The sequence below is a fragment of the Saccopteryx leptura genome, chromosome 1 (assembly GCF_036850995.1).
Source record: "Saccopteryx leptura isolate mSacLep1 chromosome 1, mSacLep1_pri_phased_curated, whole genome shotgun sequence".
NCBI classification, from domain to species: domain Eukaryota; kingdom Metazoa; phylum Chordata; class Mammalia; order Chiroptera; family Emballonuridae; genus Saccopteryx; species Saccopteryx leptura.
In genome coordinates, this window is record NC_089503.1 from 254,618,179 (window position 1) to 254,634,617 (window position 16,439).

General features: G+C 39.5%; 1 pseudogene; it reads left to right on the top strand.

Annotated features, from left to right (window-relative positions):
• Positions 1–3,343: 3,343 nt before the first annotated feature.
• Positions 3,344–4,187, top strand: LOC136388297 (olfactory receptor 7A17-like; annotated as a pseudogene).
• The last annotated feature ends 12,252 nt before the right edge of the window (positions 4,188–16,439 follow it).

A 16,439-nucleotide genomic window follows, 5' to 3' on the forward strand; every position in this document is an offset into this window, starting at 1 on the left:
TTATTTCTATTTGCATGAAATATTTTTTCCATCCTTTTATCTTCAGTCTGTGTGCATCTTTTGATTTAAGGTGTGTCTCTTGTAGACAGCATATATATGGGTCCTGTTTTCTTATCCACGCAGCTACCCTATGTCTCTTGATCGGATCATTTAATCCATTAACATTTAAGGTTTTTACTGATATGTAATTGTTTATTGCCATTTTTTTTCTTTAAAACTCTATTCCTCTTTTGCTATATTCTTTTTTTCCTTTGATCTGTTTACAACAGGTCCCTTAGCATTTCTTGCAGCCTTGGTTTGGTTGCAGTGAATTCCTTGAGTTTTTTCTTGTCTGTAAAGCTTTTTATTTCTCCTTCAATTTTAAATGATAGCCTTGGTGGATAAAGTAGTCTTGGTTGTAGGTTCTTGTTCTGCATTACTTTGAATATTTCTTGCCATTCCCTTCTGGCCTCAAGTGTTTCTGTTGAGAAGTCGGAAGTCATCCTTATGGGGGCTCCTTTGTAGGTGATAGTCTTTTTTTCTCTAGCAGCTTTTAATATTTTTTCTTTATCACTTAGCATTGATATTTTAATTATGATGTGTCTTGGTGTTAGTTTCTTTGGGTTTCTCCTTAATGGAGTTCTCTGTGCTTCCTGAACATGTGAAATGTTTTCCTGCCTTAATTGAGGGAAGTTTTCTGCTATACTATGTTTGAACAAAGTCTCTATCCCTTGTTCTTTCTCTTCTTCAGGAACTCCTATTATGTGGATGTTATTTCTCTTCATGTTGTCACAGAGCTCTCTTAGAGTTTCCTCAGACTTTTTGAGTCTCTTTTCTTTTTTCTGCTCTGCTTCCGTGCCTTTATTTATCATGTCCTCTAACTCACTGATTCAATTCTCTGCTTCATCCATCCTGCTTTTAATTCCTTCCATTGTATTCTTTATTTCAGTTATTGTATTTTTCATTTCTGAATGATTCTTTTTTATTATTTCTATGTCCTTTTTATATTTGTTATCTCTTTATTTAGGTTTTCGTAATGGCCATCTATGGTTGTTCTGATATCTTTGAACATCCTAACAATCATTATTTTAAACTCTGCATCTGGTAATTTGGTTATATCTGATTCACTTAGGTCCTTTTCTGGGGATTTCTCTTGGTTTATTTGTGTTGTATTTCTCTGCCTCCACATTTTCTCTTCACGGGAGTGGCTGTGATCACATGCTCGGGTGCACAAGCGTTGGTGGCCTTGGCCTTTGCCCCACCCCTGTGTGTGACGTTATGCTCGGTCCTGAGGGTACTGGCGAGCACCTTTGCTCAGCTGTGGGTCTCCGCCTGTTTCCGGGCTTTCACCCTGCCCTTGCAGGAGGAGCCCACTTGCGAAATGGCTGCTAGCCTTGGCTCTATCGCTGGGCAGGACTGCATGCCCAAGCTCAGCTCAGTAGCGGACCTCCGCCTCTTCCGGGCTTTTGGCTCCACCCCCACGGGAGGAGCCAGCTACCAAGTCAGACCGCAAGCCTGGGTTGCACGGGCAGGGCAAGGCTGTGCTCCTCTACCCTTGCTCAGGGGCTGGTCTCCACCCCTTCCTTGGTTCCCGCCCTTCTCCCGCAGGCTGGATTACAGGCTGCCAGCAGCTGAGCTTGACTGCTTTTGCATGCCCCCTTCTCCCCAGCTGGGCAAGATTGAGCTCACACCTGAGCTCAGTGGTGGCCAGCTGGCTTCCGCCCCTGCCAGCAGAACCACGCTTTTGTCTCCCGCTGTCGCCCGCCCTCCGGTGCACCCTCAGCCGCGTGGGTGGGGGCGTTGCAACTTGGACCCTAAGACTCACTACTGTAGACCCAAAAGCTCCTTCCTTCTATGCGACTCTGGTCTGAGTGCCGCGGGGCAGCTTGTTTGGCTGCTTTCCTGCTTCCCTTTGCTGGTATTGCTGTTTCCAGGGGAAATATTCACTTCAGATTTGGGGAGTGACTCATCCCAGGGGTTAGGGTGGCTATCTCCCAAAATGTTTCTCCCTGTGTCTCCTAGATTACACTCTCTTCCTGTTACTCTGGTCCTCTCCTCTATCCCCCCCCCCGTCCCCAGGAGCCCCAGGTGAGTGGTTGTGAGAGAGATGTTCTGCACGGTCCCTTTAAGAAGGATCCTGGGTCTGAGAAATCAGACTCTTTCTCACAAACAGTATCTTGACTTGTTTCCAGCTAAATACTGTCCTTACGCCTCTTCTGGGCTCTGGGGCTGCAGGCTGGGGCTTTGTTCCTGGGGCTCAGGACCCTTTCCCCTCTGCTAAACTCACTTCCTGCCACACGAGTCTCTCCCTGCTGCCGTTCGCTCCAAGGAGCTGGGCAGCCCTCTCCCCATTTCCGTGTTTCCACTTTTCCTACCAGTCTCAGTGTGGCTTCTTCAGTGTTCCTTGGTTGAAGAGTCCTCTTAGTTTAGTCCAAAGTTGGTTTTTCCAGATGATAGTTCATAAAATTAGTTTGTAATCCACTTTGGTTCTGGGAGGTAGATGTTGGTATGTCCGCCTACTCCAGCACCATCTTGTCTCTCTCGATAATCAGAATTTCTAATGTGCTTGCATGTGTGTAGGGATTGACAATCTCTTGCTTTAGAAGAAATTGACTTTATTCTGCATCTGAATGTGCCTTGTTTTGAAATATAAAGAAAGCATCTCTGCTGCCAGGTGAAGTAGGTTCACAAAAGCCTGAAATTGTTCCCAAATCAAAATAATTCTAATGTAACTCCACTAGATGGTTGAAATAATGTATTTTCTAAATTGGTGGCATTAAGCAATTATTCTGAACCTGACTAAAATCCTGTAATTTTGTTTCTTCCTTTCAGTCCCAGCGGTGTGTAACATTACACCTACCCGAAGGCTCGCAGGAAAGCAGCAGTGATGGTGGACTTGGAGACCATGATACTGGCATCCTTCCCAGCCTGCAGAGGCTTTTGTTATTCAGCACCCTATTCCCACAGCCTGGACAGTGTCTAAAACATGGTCAGTCTTCAGTTTATATTCCTAAGCCATGAAAAAATTCTCATTAAAATTGTAAAATGAGACTCCTCAGAGACATAGCTGATTGGGACAGATATTCCATATCAGAGGTGGCATTAGATATTCCTAAGGGGGACTGTATCCATACATAAAATAATAATTTTCATGTGTGGACTAAAAGTATAAATTGCAGCATTTCAAATATGTCAGTAATGCAAGTTTTTGTGAAAATTACTCATGGTATTTTTGTCTTTCTTGGTAGATACTTATCTCCACCACATACAACCAATGAACCTTATACAAATTTCAGAATTTCTTCTTCTGGGACTGTCAGAGGCACTAGAACTGCAGCCCCTCATATTCGGGCTCTTCCTATCTATGTACCTGATCACTGTGTTGGGGAACTTGCTCATCATCCTGGCCGTCAGCTCAGACTCCCACCTCCACACGCCCATGTACTTCTTCCTCTGCAACCTGTCCCTGGTGGACATCTGCTCCACCTCCACCACCGTCCTTAAGATGCTGCTGAACATCCACACTCAGAGCAGAGTCATAGCCTATGAAGGCTGCATCACACAGATGTATTTTCTCATACTCTTTGCAGTGTTGGATGTCTTCATCTTGTCTGTGATGGCTTATAACTGCTTTGTGGCCATCTGTCACCCCCTGAACTACACGGTCATCATGAACCCCGGGTTTTGTGCACTGCTGATTCTGGTGTCCTGGATCATGTGTATCCTGAATTCCTTACTACAAAGCTTACTGGATTTACGACTGTCCTTCTGCACAGACTTGGAAATCCATCACTTTTCTGTGAACTCAATCAGCTGATCAAACTTGCCTGTTCTAACACTTTTCTTAATAACATGGTCATGTATGCTGCAGCTCTCCTGCTGGGAGGTGGCCCTTTCGCTGGGATCCTTTACTCTTACTCTAAGATAGTGTCCTACATTCGTGGAATGTCATCAGCTCAGGGGAAGTATAAAGCATTTTCTACCTGTGTGTCTCACCTCTTGGTTGTCTCCTTATTTTACTGTACATTGCTAGGCGTGTACCTCAGCTCTGCTGCCACCCACAGCTCACACTCAAGTGCAACAGCCTCAGTGATGTACGCCGTGGTCACACCCATGCTGAACCCTTCATCTACAGTCTCAGGAACAAAGACATCAAACAGGTTCTGAAAGCAGTTTGTAGGAAACTACGAACTAGCCAAGTGCCCTAAGGCGAAAGAAATGCCCGTGATTGCAGAGTCAAAGGCTCAGAGTCAGATGTTGTGATTATTTTCAGACTATGGAAATAGATAAGTTAAGAACTTGCTCTTTTTATTTATTTCCTGGACTTTCTATTTCTTTGACCTCATCTTCTCTATTCAATTTATGTAACTCTATTAAGCTTTCTGTTCTCTCAGATATCCAATGGCTTTTCTCTTTATCTTCCTACTTCCCAAATTTATTTTCATCATGGATCAGAAATATTTGGATAATTTTATTTACCTAATGAAATATCATGTATTTTTTTAGAATAATTTTTCTCAAATGATATATATCATATAAAATAATCCTGAATTGTACTACTCCTATGGAAAACACTACACTTAATGACCATGGCAATTTATACAATTTTATGAGAGAGGAAAACTTGAGACCTTTCACCTTTGTGTCTGACATCCCTTTGTACATCACTATCTTAACTGCTCTTTCTGATATTGTAGACTATAACATATGGTGTGTTCAATAGCTGGTCACTGGGTTGTATTCTCCTCATGAGGATTCTATTCTCTTTCAGGTCAGTGTTCACAATCTCAACCTTAGCCACTCTCAGAATGATTATCAAATACATGTCTCCAAGAGGACTCTTCATTGAAAGACATATTTTGATAAATAAGTTGACCTAACTCCACCTTGAAATCACAGATAAATTTCAATGTGATAAAGCAAATTTTAAAATCACACATTGTATTACTATCCTCATGCTGTATATTTATTCATTGGAGTATGGAGGAATGATGCCTGTTTGTAAAGAGGTTTGTTTATACATATGGTTGAAGATTGGTTGGTATTTATATATGATCAAAGAATGACTCAAGAGAGAACTTGCATTCTTATTCAATCATGTAAATCAGGATCAACAGTTTTCCTACACAAACATGTATGTTCTTTAAACCTCTCCTGGTTACAGTGAAATTTAACCCCAATAATAAATTTTAAATACAGTTGTCTGAAATAAAGTAAAATAACACAATAACCATGAATGCTATATTTAAAGTGAGAACAAATGCCAACAATAATCAGCAACAGATTATCATCATCCTCACTTCTGTTCATTTGATTATTGTATCAGTAAGCTATTGCTATATGAGAAACCATCCTAAAAGCAAATTACTTAATATAATGTCATTATTATCAAGTGAGAGTATATGGTGTGGAGTTTTTACATTTTTTTTGTTTTGTATTTTTCTGAAGTGAGAAGTGAGGAGGCAGAGAGACAGACTCCTACATGCTTCCAACCAGGATTCACCCAGCATGCCCACTGCGGGGCGATGCTCTGCCCATCTGGCACATTGCGCTGTTGCAACCAGAGCCATTCTAGCACCTGAGGTGGAGGCCACAGAGCCATCCTCAGCTCCCAGGCCAACTTTGCTCCAATGGAGCCTTGGCTGCAGGAAGGGAGAGACACAGGGAGGAGAGGGGGAGGGGTGGAGAAGCAGATGGGCACTTCTCCTGCATGCCCTGGGTGGGAATTGAACCTGGGACATCCACACACCAGGCCGATGCTCTACCACTGAGCTAATTGGCTAGGCCTCTTAATTTTTATTTTTAATTTATTGTGTTGACATGGTTTCAAGTGTCCCACTCAGTATAACACCCTCTACACACTGCATTGTGTCCTCCCCATGCCCCATGCAAAGTTTCTTTCCACTTCCATTCACCTCCTTTGCTCTCCCTCTCCCCATCGCCACACCCCACTTTCCCTCTGGCTATACCCTGTTATCTGGGTATATGTTTTATGTATATATGATTTTCACTAATCTGTTTCACCTTCTCTGATCCTGTCCCCTCTTCCCCCTTCCTTCTGACAGCTGCCTCTGTTTCTATTTTGTCCCTCAGTTTATTGTCTGTGAGTCTTTTTATGAGTCTATAATCAGCTGTGAGTCTCTACATGTGTTTCTAAGGCTCCTTCATGGTGTTGAGGATGGCCATGGTGCTCTTCTCCCTTAAAGCAATATATGACCAGCTTACCCTATTTCTAAATCTACTTTTAAAAAAGGGAGCATCAAAATGTGAATTGCTTTATTTCACTTCTACAGTTCCTATATCCATAACACCTTGCTTTTTTTCAGGTAGAAGAGATGATACTTTCTACCATTTCTCAGTGCGAATCAGCTCCTCCTCCAATCCATGTATTGCCAGTATTTCTTCCTTTTTAGTAATTTATTGAAGTGTAGTCACATAATATAAACTGAATATTATTAAAATGTATAATTTAGTGAATAATAGCCAAACAAAAATTACAGTCCATACCTCATGTTTCCACTTGTGTATAAGTCAAGAAAGTGCACAATAAACTTTTTTCTTTTTAAGGTGAAAGGAGGGGAGATAATGAGGCAGACTCTTGCATGTGCCCCGACCAGGGTGCACCCAGCAACCTTATCTGAGGCCAGTGTTTGAATCAACCATGCTATTTTTAGCACCTGAGGCTGATGTGCTCCAATGGAACTACTCTCAGTGCGTGGGGCCATGCTCTAACCAATCAAGTCACTGGCTGTAGGAGGGAAAGAGGGAGACAAGGGTGGAGGAGAAGCAGGTGATTGCTTCTCCTATGTGTCCTGGCTGGGGATTGAACCTGGGACATTCATATGCTGGGCTGACACTCTATCCATTGAGCCACTGGCCAGGGCCACACAAACTTTAATGTCTTCTTAATATTATTGTTAGACATTTAATATATCTAAGCCTTAATATTTTTACTTCAGAGGTAATGTGGGATAGTAAACATAACTTCAGATGAATGTTGCAAGAAATAAATGAGATATGTGGACATTTTGTTGAGTCCAAATAAAAGGTTCAAAGGTAAAGTTGTGTGTATGTATATGTGTTTATTCATATAAATTTTTATTTCAAATAAACACACACATATGTACTCAAACACAGACTCTTTCATAATCTCACATTTTATGTTGAAAGAAAACTTGAAATTGAAGAGGATACAAATGAAAAGAATGAATGTTTGAATTAATATAAAATTAAAAGATGTAGAAATTTCGATACAAAGACTTAAAGTAGTAGTGTTTACAGGGCTCGGTTTTTCCTGGAGGCTACAGGGAAGACTGTTAAAAAGAATCTTAAATAGTAGATCTTTTCTCCAAGCTTATGGTACAAAAAAATCTAAATATATTCCTTATAATTAACAAATATTTCATAGTGAGAAACTAATTTTTAACTTGTGATAAAAGGTTGAAATTCCAAATTGTTTTGGCTAATGTGTCATGAATTCCAGTGTATAACACTCAATATACCAAAGGAACTTAGTTCTCCCCCTTGTTGAAGAGAGCAATACCATTTTCTGTTGCAATAAGTGGCTATGTCCTTACCACAAGTCAATACTTGGAGATTCAAGTTTTCTTATCCAGACTGAATCTTCAGTCTTAAATTTGGAAAAATTTTAAATCAGAGTTAGGATTATGTGCTGGAAGGTTAGTCTTCCGGAAGCCAACAGACTTTATGAGGAAAAACTAGTAAAAACTGGGTTCACTTGACTTTTATGCTGGTCTTTTGAGAACACAGAATCTCTAGGAAAACTTTTTCTTCAGTCCAGACCCACAGGAAAATCATGCAATTAGAGGTTATAGTGACAAGGCAGAAATTTACGTACTTAGTAAGCAGACTTAGGGAGCTGTAAATATCTCCTCATCTCCAGCTTCTTAGAGTATATGACTTTGGGCTAGATGGGACCTGGTTGTTGCCTTGGGAATCTCAGTTTGTTTAGGAGACCAATGCTTGCTTACTTCCTGACATCTTTTATGGGGACAGTGCTTCAGCCTCCATTATCAACCATCCGGGAGGTTGGACTTTCACCCAGAGATCTTCCCCTCAGAGTTCGCAATCAGGTGAGTCCAAAGGTCCAGTAGGAAGGACAGTAGAAAGAGTCAGAGAGAATCAAAGCTGAGCACATGTACCTGAAGTCTCTTGATAGCCATCAGCCCATGGCTCTTTGCTTGCCTCATTAACTAATTAATGATTTGTTATGCTAAATAGAGAAATGAATATTGAACTCAGCCACACATTGATAATTGTTGACAATTAGCTGATGGAAACCCAATTAGAGGTGGTAATGGGAGGCATAAAGTAAAAGAAGAACATATACAATAAGTTTTGGAAGAGTACTAGGTATGGATGGATGTCTGGTAAAGTGAGGATGTTCTTCTTTATCTTTATCATGAGACATATTCAACTGTGTGTTCATATTGATGACAAAGATCCAGATCCAATATACCTATTTCTCACAAATATTACCTTGCAACAGTTGTTCATGAGACATACATTTCACAGTATCTTCTTTCACTCTGAGTATTCAATTCACATGAAAAATAATGCATTTGATAAGTATAAAGAGGAATGCTAAGTAGCTTAACATTGCAATTATTAATACTTCATTAACTGTGAACTGAATATAAATATTTATGGGTTAGTTATTCATTTGTTTTTCTAGTATACATTGTTTGTACAAGTCTTGACATTTGTATGGTAGGGTCAGAGTGCTTTTATTTCTGTTTTTGATTGCATTCTTCTAAACAAGAAATTGAAGCTTTTTTACCACCAACTTTTCTGTTTGTCACTGAGTACCTTTATGTGTGTCTATGTGGGAAACTGTGTTTGTGAATAGTGTGGGCTAAAATCTACCAGTCATACTGTATTCTCTCCATTGCTTTTTTATTTCTTACTTTCCTTACTAAACGTTTAGCTGTTACTTTTGTATTCTCCACTTGTGAATCCTTGCTATAAACAAAAATGAATGTTCTTCTGTGTATTTAGTGCTAATATATCACTCTACATACATATTGCCAACTTGTTTCACATCTCTGTTATTCCTATTGTTCCTTTTTGTCTTTTGTGATTAGCTCTATTTCCAAAATTTGCATCATCTTGTACCAACATCTGAAAGGCATTTAAAAAATATTTGACTAAAGATTACCTTTACTTTCCATAAGAATATTTGAATCCATATATCTTTATATAAGAAGAAATTATAACTTAGATACTGCTTTTGCCCTGATTTTAAAAGCCCTTTGGCCTGACTATGTAGTGGTGAAGTTGATAGAGCATCAGCTTGGGATGCTAAGGACCCAGGTTTGAAACCCTGACATCACTGGCTTGAGTGCAAGCTCACCAGTTTGAGTTCAGGGTTGCCAGCTTGCGCATGGATCATAGACATGACCCCATGGCCATTGGCTTGAGCCCAAAGGTCGCTGGCTTAAAGCCCAAGGTTGCTGGCTTGAATCCAAGGTTACTGGCTTGAGCAAGGGGTCACTCATTCTGCTGGAGCTCCCGGTCAAGGCACATATGAGAAAGCAATCAATGAACAACTAAGACATTGCAACAAAGAATAGATTCTTCTCATCTCTCTCCCTTCCTGTCTGTCTGTCCACTCCCCCTCACTTAAAAAATAAATAAATAAAAGCTCTTCTATAATATTCTTTTATTTTCCAGGTCTTTGGAAATTTAATCTGGAATTAGTGGCCCATGTTGATATTATTAAGTTATTATTATTTTCTGTCTTTATATAAATTAATTTGATTCTCACTAAATTTTGTTCATACAATTGTTTTGTAACTTATACTTAAACTAATCTCATTTCTACTAATCTATTTTCTCATAAGTTCTTGATTTCTTTTAAAACTTCTTTTCCTATGTTACACATACATGCACATTTATATACTTTTTTTTTTTTGTAGCAGAGACAGAGTCAGAGAAAGGGACAAATAGGAACAGACAGACAAGAAGGGAGAGAGATGAGAAACATCAATTCTTCATTGCGGTTCCTTAGTTGTTCATTGATTGATTTCTCATGTGTGCCTTGACCGGGTGGCTACAGCAGATCAAGTAACCCCTTGCTCGAGCCAGCGACCTTGGTTGGGCTCAAGCTGGTGAGCCTTGCTCAAACCAGATGAGCCTGTGCTCAAGCTGGTGACCTTAGGGGTCTCGAACCTGGGACCTTCACATCCCAGTCCGAAGCTCTCTATCCACTGTGCCACCGCCCAGTCAGGCATTTATATACTTTTATACAAATGCATGAATAGCATCCTGACCCATCAGAAACGCTCCTCATGTGTTGTACTGTCTTTTCTCTATATGTCCACTCTTTCTTCTTACTCAACAATATCTTATATATTCCCTCCAACAACTAGTGTGATGCTGATTAATTTTTATCATGTCTACATAATATTTTATGTCATGGATGTACTATTCACATGTTGAAAATTTTACATACGCTTTCTAAACAAATTCCTATTTTAACAATTAAACAAAACTCTTTTGAGATTGTTACTATGGTTGTTCACCAGAGGCAATATTGTTTCCCCAGAGGATATTGGGCAATGTCCAGAGACATTTTCGGCTGTCACGTGGGAGAGGTAGGTAGAGGCCATCTAAACATCCTGCACTGCACAGGAGCAACCACACCATAGACAGTCATCCGACCCAGAATATCAATGGTGCAGAGTCTGAGAAATCATGAGTTAAGGAATATATGTACTGCCTGACTAGTGGTGGTGCAGTAGATCAAGTGTTGAGTTCGCTGGTTCGAAACCCTGGGCTTGCCTGGTCAAGGCACATATGAGAAGCAACTACAAGTTGATGCTTCTTGCTCCTTCCTTCATCCCATCCCTTTCTCTTTCTCTGCTCTCTAAAAAAAGAAAGAAAGAAAGAACAAAAGAAGGAAAGAAAGGAGAAAAGAAAACAAAGAATATATGTACTTGTAGTGTTTATAGCTGTCTTAAGATTGTTTTCCCATGTTATAACACTTTATAGTTATGCCAGAAGAAAAATAGAGAACCTCTTTGCTGCCTGTTTAAAATTTCCAGCCCCAGTCACTGTGACACCTTTTTAAGTTTCTTCTCAGGCTGAAAGATGTAAAAGATTTTTTTTTATGTTTTCTGAGTTTGATTAAAGATTCATATTTGATAGTTTTTTATTTGAATATTATTATATGCTTATTTTTCATTATTAGCCTTTTAAATAATTTTTAAAAATTATTATGATGGAGAGAGGTGAAAGAGGATAAAAGAGGGGAAAGTGGTAATGGGAAGAGACTTGACTTGGGGTGCTCAACAGACCATACAATATACAGATGATGTATTATAGCTTTGTACACCTGACACTATATAATGTTATTAACCAATGCCACCCTAATAAATTTCATAAAAATTTTAAAAAATAAAAATAAATTAAAATTATTATTTCTCAATTGGCTTTGGGGGATGGATGTTTTGGCCATAAAAAGTTTTATATTTTGACCAGCTCCAAGATGGCAGCAGAGTAGGCGGACGCAAAGATGCCCAGCTCTCAACACTAAACTGGAATACATCAATTTAGGAAAAATCAGCATGAAAAACCAACTCTGAACTGCAAGAACAGCTCTCAAAAACCAAGGAGCAAAGAGGAAGCCACAATAATCCTGGTAAGGAGTGCCTGAATCTCCTCTGCTTACAGAAACAGAGGGGTGGGGGGGGGGTGAGGCTGAGAGCCCAGAGAGGATTTCACAGAGGAAAAAAAAAGAGCAGAAACTACTGCTCACAGCCACTTACCTGGCGACCAGGGAGCAAGGTGGGTTGAAAAGACCAGCTTATCTCCCAAGTGGAAAGGACAGGGAGACGGACAGACTGTGAGGGGCTAAGGAATGCAAGAAATGAAATAAAAAAGCTGACTCATTTGTGCTGGAGGCGGCCATAGCTGGGGGAGGGACTGAACCTTTCACAAAACAGAGCTGAAGTGCTTCCGGATCAGAGATCTCCGGACATCTATCCAGCTCCAATCAGCGCAACAAGACCCAGCTGAAAACAAGAAGTGGGGAGGAGGGGCAGTAACTCAGGTCTCCATGGAGATCTGAGATACACCTCCCCCTCCTGAAGCTGAGAAAAAACCCTGCCCCCAGTGAGATTAGTTGGTGGAAGAGACCTTCAGAGTCTCACGTTACACCCACAGCATTCCTGGATTCAGTTTCAAGGAAGCCCCCTGCTAAGATCAGTTAACAAGACTATCACCTGTTAAGAAAACAAACAGGCCCTGGCCGGTTGGCTCAGCGGTAGAGCGTCGGCCTAGCGTGCGGAGGACCCAGGTTCGATTCCCGGCCAGGGCACACAGGAGAAGCGCCCATTTGCTTCTCCACCCCTCCGCCACGCTTTCCCTCTCTGTCTCTCTCTTCCCCTCCCGTAGCCAAGGCTCCATTGGAGCAAAGATGGCCCGGGCGCTGGGGATGGCTCTGTGGCCTCTGCCCCAGGTGCTAGAGTGGCTCTGGTCGCAACATGGCGACACCCAGGATGGGCAGAGCATCGCCCCCTGGTGGGCAGAGCGTCGCCCCTGGTGGGCGTGCCGGGTGGATCCCGGTCGGGTGCATGCGGGAGTCTGTCTGACTGTCTCTCCCTGTTTCTAGCTTCAGAAAAATGAAGAAAAAAAATAAAATAAAATAAAGAAAACAAACAAATCAAGACTTCAAAGCTGCCCAAATCCGAAAGTGGATTACAAATAATAGCTGATACCAATCCAAGAAGACCTAGAAATAACACAACTGAAAACTGGAGGCAGACAACACCAAGCCTAGACTCAACCAACTCTACAAATAAAACACCATGATGAGAAGACAAAGGAGTGCAATCCAAATGAAACCACAAGAGACACCTTTGAGAGATGAACTGAGTGATATGGAAATAATCAAACTTCCAGATGCGGAGTTCAAAATAATGATTGTAAGGATGCTTAGGGATCTTAGAACAACAATGGATGGTCATTATGAAAACCTAAATAAAGAAATAGCAAGCATAAAAAAGAATCAGAAATAAAGACCACAATGGAAGAAATTAAAAACAGGATAGATAGAGCAGAGGATCAAATCAGCGAGTTAGAGGACAACTGGAATGAAGGCATGAAAGCAGAGAAGAAAAGAGAAAAGAGACTCAAAAAGACAGAGGAAACTCTCAGAGAGCTCTGTGACAACATGAAGAGAAATAACATCCGCATCATAGGGGTTCCTGAAGAAGAAGAAAAGGAACAAGGAATAGAGATGTTGTTCAATCATATTATAGCTGAAAATTTCCCTAAATTAATGCAAGAGAAACTCTCACAAGTCCAAGAAGCACAGAGGACTTCATTAAAGAGAAACCCAAAGAAACCTACACCAAGACACATCATAATTAAAATACCAAAGCTAAGCGATAAAGAGAAAATATTAAAAGCTGCAAGAGAAAAAAAAAGTTATCACCTACAAAGGAGCCCCCATAAGGATGACATCTGACTTCTCAGAAGAAACACTTGAGGCCAGAAGGGAATGGCAAGAAATATTCAAAGTAATGCAGAACAAGAGCCTACAACCAAGACTACTTTATCCAGCAAGGCTATCGTTTAAAATCGAAGGAGAAATAAAAAGCTTCCCAGACAAAAAACAACTCAAGGAATTCATTACAACCAAACCAATGCTGCAGGAAATGTTAAGGGGCATGGTGTAAACAGATCAAAGTGGAAAAAGAATATAGCAAAAAAAGGAATACACCTTTAAAGAAGAAAATGGCAATAAACAACGACATATCAATAATAACCTTAAATGTAAATGGATTAAATGATCCAATAAAAAGACATAGAATAGCTGCATGGATAAGAAAGCAGGACCCATACATATGTTGTCTACAAGAGACACACCTTAGAACAAAAGACACACATAGATTGAAGGTAAAAGCATGGAAAAAAACATTTCATGCAAACGGAAATGAAAAAAAAGCTGGGATAGCAATACTTATATCAGACAAATTGGACTTTAAAACAAAGGATATAGTAAGAAATAAAGAAGGCCACTACATAATGATAAAGGGAGTAATCCAACAGGAAGATATAACTATTATAAATATCTATGAACCTAATATAGGAGCACCCAAATATATAAAACAGACTTTGATGGATTTAAAGGGTGAGATCAACAGCAATACTATAATAGTAGGGGATTTCAATACCCCACTAATATCACTAGATAGATCCTCAAGAAAGAAAATTAACAAAGAACCAGCAGACTTATTGGAAACACTAGATCAACTCGATTTAATAGATATCTTCAGAACCTTTCACCCTAAAGCAGCAGAATATACATTCTTTTCAAGTGCTCATGGTACATTCTCTAGGATAGACCACATGTTAGGGCACAAAAGTGCTCTCAACAAATATAAGAAGACTGAAATCATATCAAGCACTTTCTCCGATCACAACAGCATGAAACTAGAAATGAATCACAGCAGAAAAGCTCAAAAATTCTCAAACACATAGAAACTAAATAGCAGGGTGTTAAATAATGAATGGATTAAGAATGAGATCAAAGAAGAAATAAAAAAATTCCTAGAAACAAATGACAATGAGCATACAACAACTAAAAATTTATGGGACACAGTGAAAGCAGTGCTGAGAGGGAAGTTCATAGCACTACAGGCACACTTTCAGAAGCTAGAAAAAGCTCAAATAAACAACTTAACCCTGCATCTAAAATAATTAGAAAAAGAACAGCAAGTAAAGCCCAGAGCTAGTAGAAGGAAGGAAATAATAAAGATCAGAGCAGAAATAAATGACACAGAGGCTAGAGAAACAATACACAGGATCAATGAAACCAGGAGCTGGTTCTTTGAAAAGGTAAACAAGACTGATGAACCTTTAAGTAGACTCACCAAGAAAAAGAGAGAGAGGACTCAAATAAATAAAATTAGAAATGAGAGAGGAGAAAGAACAACTGACACAACAGAAATAAAAAAATATTGTAAGAAAATACTATGAAGAACTGTATGCCAAAAAACTAGACAACCTAGATGAAATGGACAAATTCCTTGAAACATACAATCTTCCAAAAATCAATCTGGAAGAATCAGAAAACCTAAACAGACCAATTACAACAAATGAGATCGAAACAGTTATCAAAAAACTCCCATCAAAGAAAAGTCCAGGGCCCGATGGCTTCACAATGGAATTCTACCAAATATTCAAAGAAGAACTAAGTCCTATCCTTCTCAAACTATTTAAAAAAATTAAGGAAGACGTCCAAGTTCCATTTATGAGGCAAGCATAATTCTGATTCCAAAACCAGGCAAAGACAACACAAAGAAAGAAAATTATAGGCCAATATCTCTGATGAATATAGATGCTAAAATCCTCAACAAAATATTAGCAAACTGGACCCAACAATATATGGAAAAAATCATACACCATGATCAAGTGGGATTTATTCTGGGGAGACAAGGCTGGTACAATATTCATAAATCAATCAATGTGATTCATCACATAAACAAAAAGAAGGAGAAAAACCATATGATAATTTCAATAAATGCAGAAAAAGCATTTGATAAAATCCAGCACCCATTCATGATCAAAACTCTCAGCAAAGTGGGAATACAGGGAACATACCTCAACATGATAAAAGCCATCTATGACAAACACACAGCCAACATCATACTCAATGGGCAAAAATGAAAAGCAATACCCTTAATATCAGGAACAAGGCAGGGGTGCCCCCTTTCACCACTCTTATTTAACATGGTCCTGGAAGTCCTAGCTACAGCAATCAGACAAGAAGAAGAAATAAAAGGCATTCAAGTTAAAAAAGAAGAAGCAAAACTATCATTATTTGCAGATGATATGATATTGTATATAGAAAACCCTAAAGTCTCAGTCAAAAAACTACTGGACCTGATAAATAAATTCAGCAAAGTGGCAGGATATAAAATCAATACTCAGAAATCAGAGGCATTTTTATACACCAACAATGAACAGTCAGAAAGAGAAATTAAGGAAACAATCCCCTTCACAATTACAACCAAAAAAATAAAGTAACTAGGAGTAAACTTAACCAAGGACACTAAAGACTTGTACTCGGAAAATTACAAAGCATTGATAAAAGAAATCACGGAAGATACAAATAAGTGGAAGCATATACCGTGCTCATGGTTAGGAAGAATAAACATCATTAAAATGTCTATATTACCCAAAGCAATCTATAAATTCAATGCACTACCAATTAAAATACCAATGACATACTTCAAAGATATAGAACACATATTCCAAAAATTTATATGGAACCAAAAGAGAACACGAATAGCCTCAGCAATCTTAAAAAAGAAGAATAAAGTGGGAGGTATCACACTTCCTGATATCAAGTTATACTACAAGGCCGTTGTACTCAAAACAGCCTGGTACTGGCATAAGAACAGGCATATAGATCAATGGAACAGAACAGA